The sequence below is a fragment of the Nycticebus coucang genome, chromosome 19 (genome assembly GCF_027406575.1).
Source record: "Nycticebus coucang isolate mNycCou1 chromosome 19, mNycCou1.pri, whole genome shotgun sequence".
In the NCBI taxonomy this organism is placed as follows: Eukaryota; Metazoa; Chordata; class Mammalia; order Primates; family Lorisidae; genus Nycticebus; species Nycticebus coucang.
Window position 1 is genome coordinate 7,473,582 of NC_069798.1, and position 11,831 is coordinate 7,485,412.

Genomic DNA, 11,831 nt, shown 5'->3' on the forward strand with positions numbered 1-11,831 from the left:
AATGCTCTGCTATTTTTAAGGTTATTTTTACTTACACATTTCCCCATGAGTATTCATTTTAAATATTCTAAATAGTAGAACGGAATTTTAATATGATGTAAACTTTTCCAAAAATATCTGTTTAGAAAGATAAGTGATTTCGCTCCGAAACTGAAGACACAGAATGAGGAGCCAATGACATAATTTGTCTGATCATTTCCTTTCCAGTCACTTAAATATTAGCTCTGAAAAGATCTCCGCGTCTTTATAAATTTATTAGGACTCTCCTTGGACTGTTTCTTTCGTTAACCGTGGAAATGAACGCCATAACTTTTATTAACATCAGATAAGAAAAGTATGGGAAAATACATTAGCTTGCTCCCCAATCATAAAGATAGCCATGTAGTATTTAGAGTTATCTGTTACTTTTATTATGTCACAGTTTGAATACAGTAGCAGCAAATAAATTAACTGACTGGAAGTCATGCTTGACTTATTCATCCCAACGAAAAACAGGAATTGAGACCAACGTGAAGGCAAATTATACAGACAAATCTTCTTGATTCCCAAAGAAATTAGGAGGAGAAGACAAACCTTTGACTTATTTAGTCTGACCACATCTATGGTCACATTGCAGAGAATGAAAGGTAAGGAATGGCCACTAATCTCTAGACAGGACTTTGGGCTGCCCTTGGAAAGATGGAGGTGTACCGTGAAGATATTTGTATTGTATGGAATAAAGAATTCCATGGAGATGTTCTTAACCATGTTAGGTCAATCCATCCTGCACAACAAAGTATCTTAGGTTGCCAGAATATAAGTATTGATGTTTGAAGAAGAACGTCAACAGCTGACTCTGTACCAGAAACCTGTGAATATATGGAAGGCATCATCTTACGGAACTCCCTCAACACCCTGCTTGTTAATGAATGGTCCCCATTCCTTTTTGGTGTTAAGATAGTGGTTTTCGGGCGGCACCTGTGGCTCAGTGAGTAGGGCGCCGGCCCCATATACCGAGGGTGGCGGGTTCAAACCCAGCCCCGGCCAAACTGCAACAAAAAAAAAAAAAAAAAAAAAAAATAGCCGGGCGTTGTGGCGGGTGCCTGTGGTCCCAGCTGCTCGGGAGGCTGAGGCAAGAGAATCACGTAGGCCCAAGAGCTGGAGGTTGCTGTGAGCCGTGTGATGCCACGGCACTCTACCGAGGGTGGTACAATGAGACTCTGTCTCTACAAAAAAAAAAAAAAAAAGATAGTGGTTTTCAATTGCGGCTTTACCTTAGAATCACCTGGGAACCTCCTAGTAACTCAGGCCACACCCCAAATCAATTCGTCAGAATCCTTGAGGGTGAAACCAGGGACCAGGATCTTGGAACAGCCCCCAAGACCCCTACCTTACTCCCACCACTGCACTGTGCAATCATGCTGGGGAAGGAAAACCTTCTTTCAGGGGTCTGCTTGAATCCTGGTACTCAACAGAAAGAGAAACTTCAAGAGAAACAACTGACAGCAAGTCCTCAAAGAATGTCACTTTAGTTTATTGTTGTTTCCTTACAACGTTGATGCTAAGAAAAGAATTGGGGTATGCTGGCTCATGCCCTGTAATCCTCGCACTCTGAGAGGCTTTAGGCTGCTGGAGCACTTGAGCTCAGGAATTGGAGACCAGCCTGACCAAGAGTGAGACCCCATCTCTACTAAAAACAGAAAAACTAGCCAGGCTAGGTGGCACATGCCTGTAGTCCCAGCTACTCAGGACACTGAGGCTAGGCAGCTGTTCTCAACCTGTGGGTCACAATCCCTTTTAACTGTATTAAAGGTTAGTAGCATTAGGAAGGTTGGGAACCACTGGGCTAGAGGATTGCTTGAACCCAGGAGTTTGAGGTTGTCGTGAGCTAAGATGACAGCCATGGCACCTCTACTCAGGGTGACAGAGGGGGACTCTGTCTCAAAAAAAAGAAAGAAAGGGAAGGAAAGGGAGAAAGACCAGCAAGGCGTTAATGGCAGGCACCTGTAATCCCAGCTGCTCAGGAGGCTGAGGCAAGAGGGTCCTTGAGCCCAAGAGTTTGGTTGTGTGAGCTATGATGATGCCAGGGCACATCAGGGTGACAGTGAGTCTCTGTCTCAAAAAAATCCAAAAAGAACTGGTTTCATTTTGTGTATTTTCTCTTAAAGTCACAATTTCTAAGAACTCATCAATGATTATAAATAAGGACTTACTACACTCAAATTACATACTGAATCAATTAACTAACCCTGTGGGGTCAGTACTATATTCTGATTGTACACATAAGGAAACTGAATCTTGAAACAAGAAGTGACCTGACTAAGGAGGATTAGTTATTAAGTGGCAGTCGTTGGATCCCATTGGATCCAAATTGTACCTAGAGACTGGGCAATTACATGTTATTTACTTACTCTTCCCTGCTGTTCCTCAGGACATCACATGGAAGATTTGTCTACTAACACTGTAAAAGGAAGATTGAATTTTGAGTGAGCAGATAAAAAGCTAAAGATTATTATATTGATGGATTTGAGCAGTTTCAATAGTTATTGGGACCACTGAATACAGTCTTATTTAGACAATAAGTTTTACCAGTTCAACTTGAATATTGCTGAGGTTCACAAGGTTCTGAGAAGGAAATACCCACTATGCTCAAAGAACAGCAAAGAAAAAGCATGGGAGGGCAAAGGTGACTTAGTTTATTTATTTTTTTTTTTTGAGACAAGAGTCTTACTATGTCACCCTTGGTAGAGTGCCGTGGTGTCACAGCTCACAGCAACCTCAAACTCTTGGGCTTAAGCGATTCTCTTGCCTCAGCCTCCCAAGTAGCTGGAACTACAGACACCCAGCTATTTTGTTGTTATTATTGTTGTTGTTGTTTAGCAGGCCCAGACTGGGTTCGAACCCACCACTTCTGGTGCATGTGGTCGGCGTCCTAACCACTGAGTAATGGGTGCCAAGCCCACTGACTTATTAGTTATTATCCTGGGAATAAAGTTGTTATGGTTGAAAAAACAATATAGATTTTTGACTGTCCAAAAGAAGAAATAATTATAATTTTAGTTCACCAGAACTAAGGCTAAATGCATTGCAAGTTTTTTTGAAACACAGTATTTGACAGTATAATAATTCCAATAAAATAAAATATTAAATTTTAAACCAAATTGATGAGTTGATTCTATATGTGATGGGTGCACCACAGTAAATAGTTTGCTAATCATCAGAAATAATATAATACAGGATTTTCTTATATAGGTTTATGATGTTAATATGATAGAAGAACCAGTTTTAAAATAAGTAGCAATAAACAAACAAAAGACCACAAAAAGTTTGGGGGGCAGGTGCAGTGGCTCACCCCTGTAATCCCAACCCTCCAGGAGGCCGAGGAAGGTAGATCATTTGAGTTCAGGAGTCCAGCCTGTACAAGAGTGAGACCCTTTCTTTACTAAAAATAGAAAAACTAGCTGAGCATTATGGCAGGCACCTGTAAACCCCAGCTACTCTGGAGGCTGAGGTAAGAGGATGGATTGCTTGAGCCCAAGAGTTTGAGAATTGCTGTGAGCTGTGGGACTCCACCCAGGGCAATAAAATAAAAAAAAACAACAACAAAAGCTTGAGTAACAGAAAAAAAGAATTCGATGTAAGTAGAATATGAGAGAGAGTTCTATCTAGCATTAATAATAAGAGATTTATTTATTTATTTATTTATTTTGAGACAGAGTCTTATTATGTCACCCTTGGTAGGGTGCCATGGTGTCACAGCTCACCGGAACCTTAAACTCTTGGGCTTAAGTGATTCTCTTGCCTCAGCCTCCCAGGTAGGTGGGACTACAAGTGCCTGCCACAATGCCTGGCTATTTTTTGTTGCAGTTGTCATAGTTGTTTAGCAGGCCCAGGCTGGGTTCAAACCTGTCAGCCTCGGTGTATGTGGCTGGTGCCATAATCACTGTGCTATGGGCGCCAAGCCAAGAAATTAATTTTAATTCCAGTTGCAAGTCAGAAAACTGTCACTCCTGTAGAGTACAATGCTTCAGCCACCCTGGCCTGTCATGGGTCCGGACACTGTCCCAGGTAGGAAAAGAGTAGCTGGCAAACAGAGCTGTTCTATGCATTGAGAGTGCCCACAGGTTTATAAAAGCTCAGAGGAGACTAATTTCAGCTTCATAACATACTGGCTCAAAGAGAATAAACTTTTTTGAATATTAATATGAGAATGCGTATTTCACTCTAAGGATATGTTCTTTGCTCAAGGACAAAAGTCAAGTCTTCAGGTTTGCCTGCTAGAGAAGAAGAAAACTCTCAAGTGTATAGCTCCACGCTTTACTCTGCTGGAAATTTAGCAGCTGAGCTTTGCAACTGACAAAAGGTAGAAAGAAAGAAAGGAAGGCAACTAAAATTATTCTGAGTTTTTAGAAATGCAAGACTATAAGAAGATAATATATTCCTTGGTAAGGGGGAAGGCTACAGCAAGAAAGAGAAGGAATCTTTCCCTCGATGTACTAAACTTAAAATAATCCAAAATATTCTGATAGAAGTGTTTTTACCAGAAAAAAAATTACAGAATGTTTAAAAAGACCAATGTTGGTGTTGAAGAATATAAAAGGAGATTTAGAAACAACAGAGATAGGTCCTGATAGCTAAATGCAAGGAATAATTCCGAACAGGAAAAAAAGCTATATACACTGTAATTGACATTATTGGAAGAATTGGTGAAATTTAAATATGAACACATTCGGCCGGGCATGGTGGCTCCTGTCTGTAATCTTAGCAGTCTGGGAGACCAGAGCTCAGGAGTTTGAGACCAGCCTCAGCAAGAGTAAGACCTGTGTCTATTAAAAATAGAAAAACTAGCTCATGCCTATAATCTCAGCACTCTGGGAGGCTGAGACAGCTGGATTGCTTGAGCTCAGAGCAAGACCCTGTCACTACTAAAAATAGAAACACTGAGGCAAGAGGATCACTTGAGTCCAAGAGTTGGAGGTTGCTGTGAGTGCTTCGGCACTCTACCCAGGGCCATAGAGTGAGACTCTGTCTCAAAAAAAAGAAGAAAAAAAAACAAAACACATTAGATTAGTATTGTATTGATGTTAAATACTTAATTATGACCACTGTACTATAGTTATGTAAAAAACTATTCTTGTTTTTAGGAAATACAGACCGAGGTACTTAAGAGAAAGGGAACATGATATCTGTAAATTACCCTTAAAAATAATATTTTTTGTTTGGAAACAAAATAATAGTATTAAATCACACTTGGGTTAATAACATTATTAAATAACACAGGTTAAAAAAGAAGTAATTTAAAAAGCCTGAAAAGTATAGAACTGAATGTAAGTAAAAAGACATGGAAAAATACATTAGAAAGGGGAAAGCAGTCCTTAGGAAGAAATGTATAGGACTTTCAAGTAAACGCGTCAGTGGAAATCACCATGGCTTAAAACAAGATGAAACTATTTCTACTAGTAGGGGTGTCTGGAAATGTAAATATAGTTGGGGCTTTAATTTGGTTCCATGACTTAAGAAAAACTAAAAACCAACTTAGACTTTTCTCCAGTTAATAAAATAAAAATAAAATAGAAGATAGGAAGGCTTATCAGCCAACCAGCAGTGAGTTTATCATTTTTCCCCCTTCTGATCCTCTTGCCACTTGGCTCCAGAAACAGGCATAGCTAGGGATGTGCCCCAGCTTTCCAGCTGGAGGATCAGAAAAGGTCGCTCAGGGAAGGCAGACAGTACCAAGGAGATCACAATGAGGAATAAGCCAGGAAAGTAAGCCCAGAAAGTTATGAACCTCTACACTCACCTTGTAGCTCACATACGAGGCTCTGGGCTTACTCAGCATGCAAGAGACTTTGAAAACAGAATTAACAGATCAGGTCCTAGACTGGCCATAGTACGTTATGCATTCCAGAATACAAACCACAGCACACAGAAGGGAGTTAAACTCGCTACTAGAGACTAACTTGGTTGATTGTCTACTAAAATAAAAATAACAGTATTTTCCATAGGACTTAAAGGCTGGGAAGAATCAACATTGTCAAAATGTCTACTCTATCCAAAGCCATCTACAGATTCAATGTAATCCCCATTAAAATACCAACATCATATTTTGAAGAACTGGAAAAAAATACTTATTCTAGTTTTGTACGGAACCAGAAAAAACTCTATAGGATTTAAACAAGACCCAGCGTCTTACAATATTAAAAATGTTTAAGATATAATCCAAAATTACTTGGAATGGAAAGCCCCAGGAAATCTCAACTCACACGTGAAAAGACAATAAACAGGTGGCAATATTGAAATGACAGAGATGTCGGAGTCATTTGATGTTGGACGGCTAAATAGCAGAATGGAGATGACAAAAAAACAAGTCAGGGAATGATAGATAAATTGATAGAAATTTGCCAATCAGAACAACACAAAGAAAAAGACATGAGGCAGGGCTGTGCCCGTAGCTCAGTGGGTAGGATGCTGGCCACGTACAGCAAGGCTGCCGGGGTCGAACCCGGCCAGGGCCAGCTAAACGACAACGACAACTGCAACAACAACAACAAAATAGCCGGGCTTTGTGGCAGGCACCTGTAGTCCCAGCTACTTGGGAGGCTGAGGCAAGAGAATCACCTAAGCTCAGGAGTTTGAGGTTGCTGTGAGCTGTGATGCCACAGCACTCCACCGAGGGCAGCATAGTGAGACTCTGTCTCAAAAAAAAAAAAAAAAAAAAAGGGCGGCGCCTGTAGCTCAGTGGGTAAGGCGCTGGCCCCATATACCGAGGGTGGCGGGTTCAAACCCGGCCCCGGCTGAACTGCAACCAAAAAATAGCCAGGCATTGTGGCGGGCGCCTGTAGTCCCAGCTACTCGGGAGGCTGAGGCAGAAGAATCGCTTAAGCCCAGGAGTTGGAGGTTGCTGTGAGCTGTGTGAGGCCACGGCACTCTACCAAGGGGCATAAAGTGAGACTCTGTCTCTACAAAAAAAAAAAAAAAAGACATGAGGCAGTTATTATTAAAAATTCTCCAACAAGCAATAATGAACACTTTTTTTCTAAGACAGAACCTCACTTTGTGGCTCTGGGTAGAGTGCCATGGTGTCCTGGCTCACAGCAACCTCAAACTCTTGGGTTCAAGCCATTCTCTTGCCTCAGCCTCCTGAGTGTCCGGGGCTACAGTTTTTCTATTTTTAATAGAGATAGGCTCTCCTTCTTTCTCAGGCTGGTCTTGAACTCCTGAACTCAAGTGATTCGCTCACCTCAGCCTCCCAGAGCGCTAAGATTACAGGCATGAGCCACTGTGCCTGGCCTATGAGCTCTCTTAAATTGAAATACGAAAAATCTTGGTAAAGAAATAGAAGATATAAATAAAAATAAAATAGCTGGGTGTTGTGGCGGGCGCCTGTAGTCCCAGCTACTCGGGAGGCTGAGGCAAGAGAGTCGCTTAAGCCCAGGAGTTGGAGGTTGCTGTGAGCTGTGTGAGGCCATGGCACTCTACTGAGGGCCATAAAGTGAGACTCTGTCTCTACAAAAAAAAAAATAAATAAATAAATAAAAAAACTAGCTAACATGGTGGCACATGCCTGTAGTCCCAACTACTGAGGAGGCAAGAGGATCGCTTGAGCCCAGGAGTTTGAGGTTGCTGTGAGCTGTGACACCATGGAACTCTACCAGGGTGACAAAGTGAGACTCCGTCTCCAAAAAAAGAAAAAAAAAAAAGACTCATGATCCTATGAGAGAAAAACAAAACAAAACAACTCAATGTTCATGTCACTGAAGTCTCCGAAGAAGAAAAAGAGTGCCATGTAGAAAAGATGTGGAGAACTAATGGCTATAAATGTCCCAATTTAGAGAAAGCTATCAATCTACATATCTAAGAAACTCAGCAAACCCCAAAATGGTATAGACTCAATGAAATCCATACCCAGAAAACATCTTAACCAAAATGCCACAAACTAAAGATAAAGAAAAAAATTTGTACGTATCCAGAGAAATGATTACTTGTACAGAAAAAATTTTTGTTTTGAAATATTTTGTCGGGATAGTGCAGAGTGTTTCCAGAGTATATAGTATTGTTATTATCAAACAAATCCCTCTATTGATCCAGAAACAGCAATTTATTTGTCCTCCTAATTTAGAATTTTCTCTCATAGCGTTTGCTGTGGTAATCAAATGGAAATCTGGCAAGATTATACTTCTCAGGATAGTGATTGGTAAGAGTGTTTTATTTTTTAAAAAGTGAGTTTCATGAATAACTCTGTCTTCTCTTCCTGTTTCTAGGCAGTGAAGGGTAGTATTTCAGATGATGGTATTTCAAATTCCAACAATAGCATGAGCGGTGGGAAAGGTTTTATCTGAGCAGTCTTGCTACTGGAGACATTAAAACCCAAAGTCTGCATCTATAAATCAAGTGCTGAATTCACTCTAGTTATGTGGGGTGTCCAACCTGCGGCCCGTGGGCTGCGTGATGATTTTTTGAGGACTTTTTTTGGCTTATCTGTGGTGTCGGATACCATGACAATTATCCACGGACTTTTGCTAAACAGCTTTTGTGTTTGTGTATTCAATGTGTGGCCCAAGACAACTCAATATTTACTTAAATAAAGTTTAGTTTAAAAGAAAAACCCTCTGATGGCTCTCATTGTGCTTAGTGTAAAATCTAGACCCCCTCACTGTGGATCACAAGGCCCTGCAGGTACCAGATCTTGTTCTTTTCTTTTCTTTCTTTTTTTTTTTTTGAGACAGAGCCTCAAGCTCTCGCCCTGGGTAGAGTGCTGTGCAATCACAGCTCACAGCAACCTCCAACTCTTGGGCTTAAGCGATTCTCTTGCCTCAGCCTTCCAAGTAGCTGACACTACAGGCGCCCGCCACAACGCCCGGCTATTTTTTGGTTGTAGTTGTCATTGTTGTTTGGCAGGTCCAGGCTGGATTCAAACCCGCCAGCTCTCTGGCGTATGAGGCTGGCGCCTTAGCCTCTTGAGCCACAGGCACCGAGCTGCTAGATCTTGTTCTGAAGAATCCCTCTCCTGACCACATTGCTCCCATCGCCCTGTCATTTTGCAGAACCTCACCTGCACCAAGCACCTCCCGTTCTTTCATTTGTGCTGTTCCTGGCTCTGCCTTGAAATGCTGTAATCCCTGCCCCTTCTTTGCCTATTCTTCCTCTTTCATCTCTTTGGATGGAAACTAATTCCTCCTGTTGCTCTTTTTCATCTTACTATGCTTCCCTCCGTATTAAAGCCCTTACTATATAATATGCGGTTGTGTTATTTATGTGATTGTTGAATGTGCACATCCGTGTCTCTATGTCGTCAAGGGTTGGATCTAAGTTTTGTTTACTTACTGTAGCCAGTGTTTTCAGAGCAGTGAAGAAAAGGTGCTTACAGTATTGGATGGGGCACTTTTTCTGGTTCAAGTGAGATAGGGAACCAAAGGGCCTTCCTTAAGAAGACTTCAGCCAAGGTCTCTGATAAAACAGGATGTGATGGAGAAACCAGTTAAGACCAGTTGAAACCTAGATGGTGACAAAATAACCTGCGGTTACTCACAATGCCTCATTATTTGCTAATTATAATGCATTAGCATGCTAAAAGAAACTCCTACCAGCAAATACCAAGACAACTTCCTGAAGTTATCCTATCTGGTTTAAAAAGGTGAGGGAGTAACTCCCCAACTCTTTCCCAGAAATCTTATAAATAATCCTCCCTCTGTTTAACATAACATTAAATGGAAGGTATAAAACAAGACCCGGGAACCTCACAAGTGCTACTTTCTGTTGCTCTGAGAGAGACTCACGGCTCAGCCTGCGGCAGGGCCTTCCTTCTGTTTCTTTGTACTTTAGTAAACTTGCTTTTGCTTTATTTGTTGTCGGCTTGCTCTAGAATTTCTAGTTTCACGACGCCAGGACCCGCTTAGCCTTCAGGGGGAAAGAACCCCAAACTGAGGTCCACTTCCCTATACCACAGGTTTATTAGGTTTTTCCCAATGACAAAGCACAAAACACAACTTCCCCGTGGCTACAAAACAAACATTTACCTCTCCCTCAGGGCTTGGCTGGGCTCTGAGTTTGGACCAGCTTCTTTCTTTCAGGTTCCAAGCTGAAGAATTGACTTCAGCACTTCCTTCCATGGTGGGGGCACAGCACAGGAGGGGCGGAACAGTCTGCTTCTCCAGGCCTCTTCTTGGAACCAGCCCACTCTCATCTGCCCACACTCCACTGGTTCAAACCAGCCACAGGCAACATGATGGAGAAACCACCCTCACCCACCTGTGAGAACCCAAATGACGTAACGTTTCCAAATGTCCCTTATGGGGCTATTCTGGAACCACCTCTGGTCTGGTGTCCAGGACTGCACACCACAGGCCCCATCGCCTTGGCCTCACGCAGAGGCTTCACTCCAGAGGCCATGGGTGTCCCAGGGAAGGAAAAACTTGCTTCAGATGTCACCAGCAGAGTTGTTGGACTGAGAGTCCCAGGAAGAGTGACAGCCACTCCTGGTGGGAGAGAAGGACAACTTCCACCAAGGGCCCCGAGTCAGTGTATTTCAGAAGGTCCAGACCTCCCATTAACTCTATACCAGGGGTCCTCAAACTGCGGCCTGCGGGCCACATGAGGCGGTGTGATTGTATTTGTTCCCGTTTTGTTTTTTTACTTCAAAATAAGACACGCGCAGTGTACATAGGAATTTGTTCATAGTTTTTTTTTTGCAGTTTCTGGCCAGGGCTGGGTTTGAACTGGCCACCTCCGGCATATGGCGCTGGCGCCTACTCCTTTGACCACAGGCGCGACACTCATAGTTTTTTTTATTAAACTATAGTCCATCCCTCCAACCGTCTGAGGGACAGTGTGCTGGCCCCCTGTTTAAAAAGTTTGAGGACCCCTGCTCTATACTGTACTCTTATAAAGCCCCTGGGTATCAAGTTCTAGGTTGTCACTTCTTTGTCAGCTGATATTTATTGAAAGCCTCATGGGTGCTGGAGCTGCACTATTATGGGTGGTGACACAGGCAAAGTGCTGGGTCTGGGTCAGGCCCTTCCTGGGTGACTTCCCATTCTTCCTTCTTATGGCGTTGTCCCTATTAATTTAGACTCATGCTCCTTGTGACCCAGCCAGCGAGAGCTAGGCAGAGCCTAGGCAACATGATCATAAAACAAATGAGAGGGAAAACATTCACTGATACGAAACCAAGATGTCAGAAAATACTTCAAAATGTTGGAAACTCTTCTGAACTGCTTGAGCAGATGAGTCAAAATGTGGGCAGGTTTTACAGTACCTAGCCATTTGTAAAAAGATTGTCTTTCAGGGGTGTCCAACCTGAGGCCTGCAGGCCACATGCTGGTTTTGTGAGAATTTTTTTTTTGCAATTTTTGGCCAGGGCTGGGTTTGAACTCACCACCTCTGGCATATGGGGCTGGTGCCCTACTCCTTTGAGCCACAGGTACCCCTGGATTTTTTTTTTCTTATCTGTGGTGTTAGATAACATGAAAAGTATACATGGGCCAGGTGTGGTGGCTCACATCTGTAATTCTAGCACTCTGAGAGGCTGAGGCAGGTGAATTGCCTGCGCTCACAGGTTCAAGACCAGGCTGAGGCAGAACAAGACCTCCTCTCTCTAAAAAAAAAAATAGCCGGGCATTGTGGCAGGTGCCGGTAGTTCCAGCTACTTGGGAGGCTGAGGCAAGAGAATTGCTTTAGCCCAAGGGTTTGAGGTTACTGTGAGATGTGATGCCACAGCACTCTACCCAGGGCGATAAAATGAGACTCTGTCTCCAAAAAAAAAAAACGGGGGACTTTTTTTTTTTTTTTTGCTAATCAGGTTTTTTTAGTGTTTGTGTATTTACCGTGTAGTTGTAGACAACTCTTCTACCAAT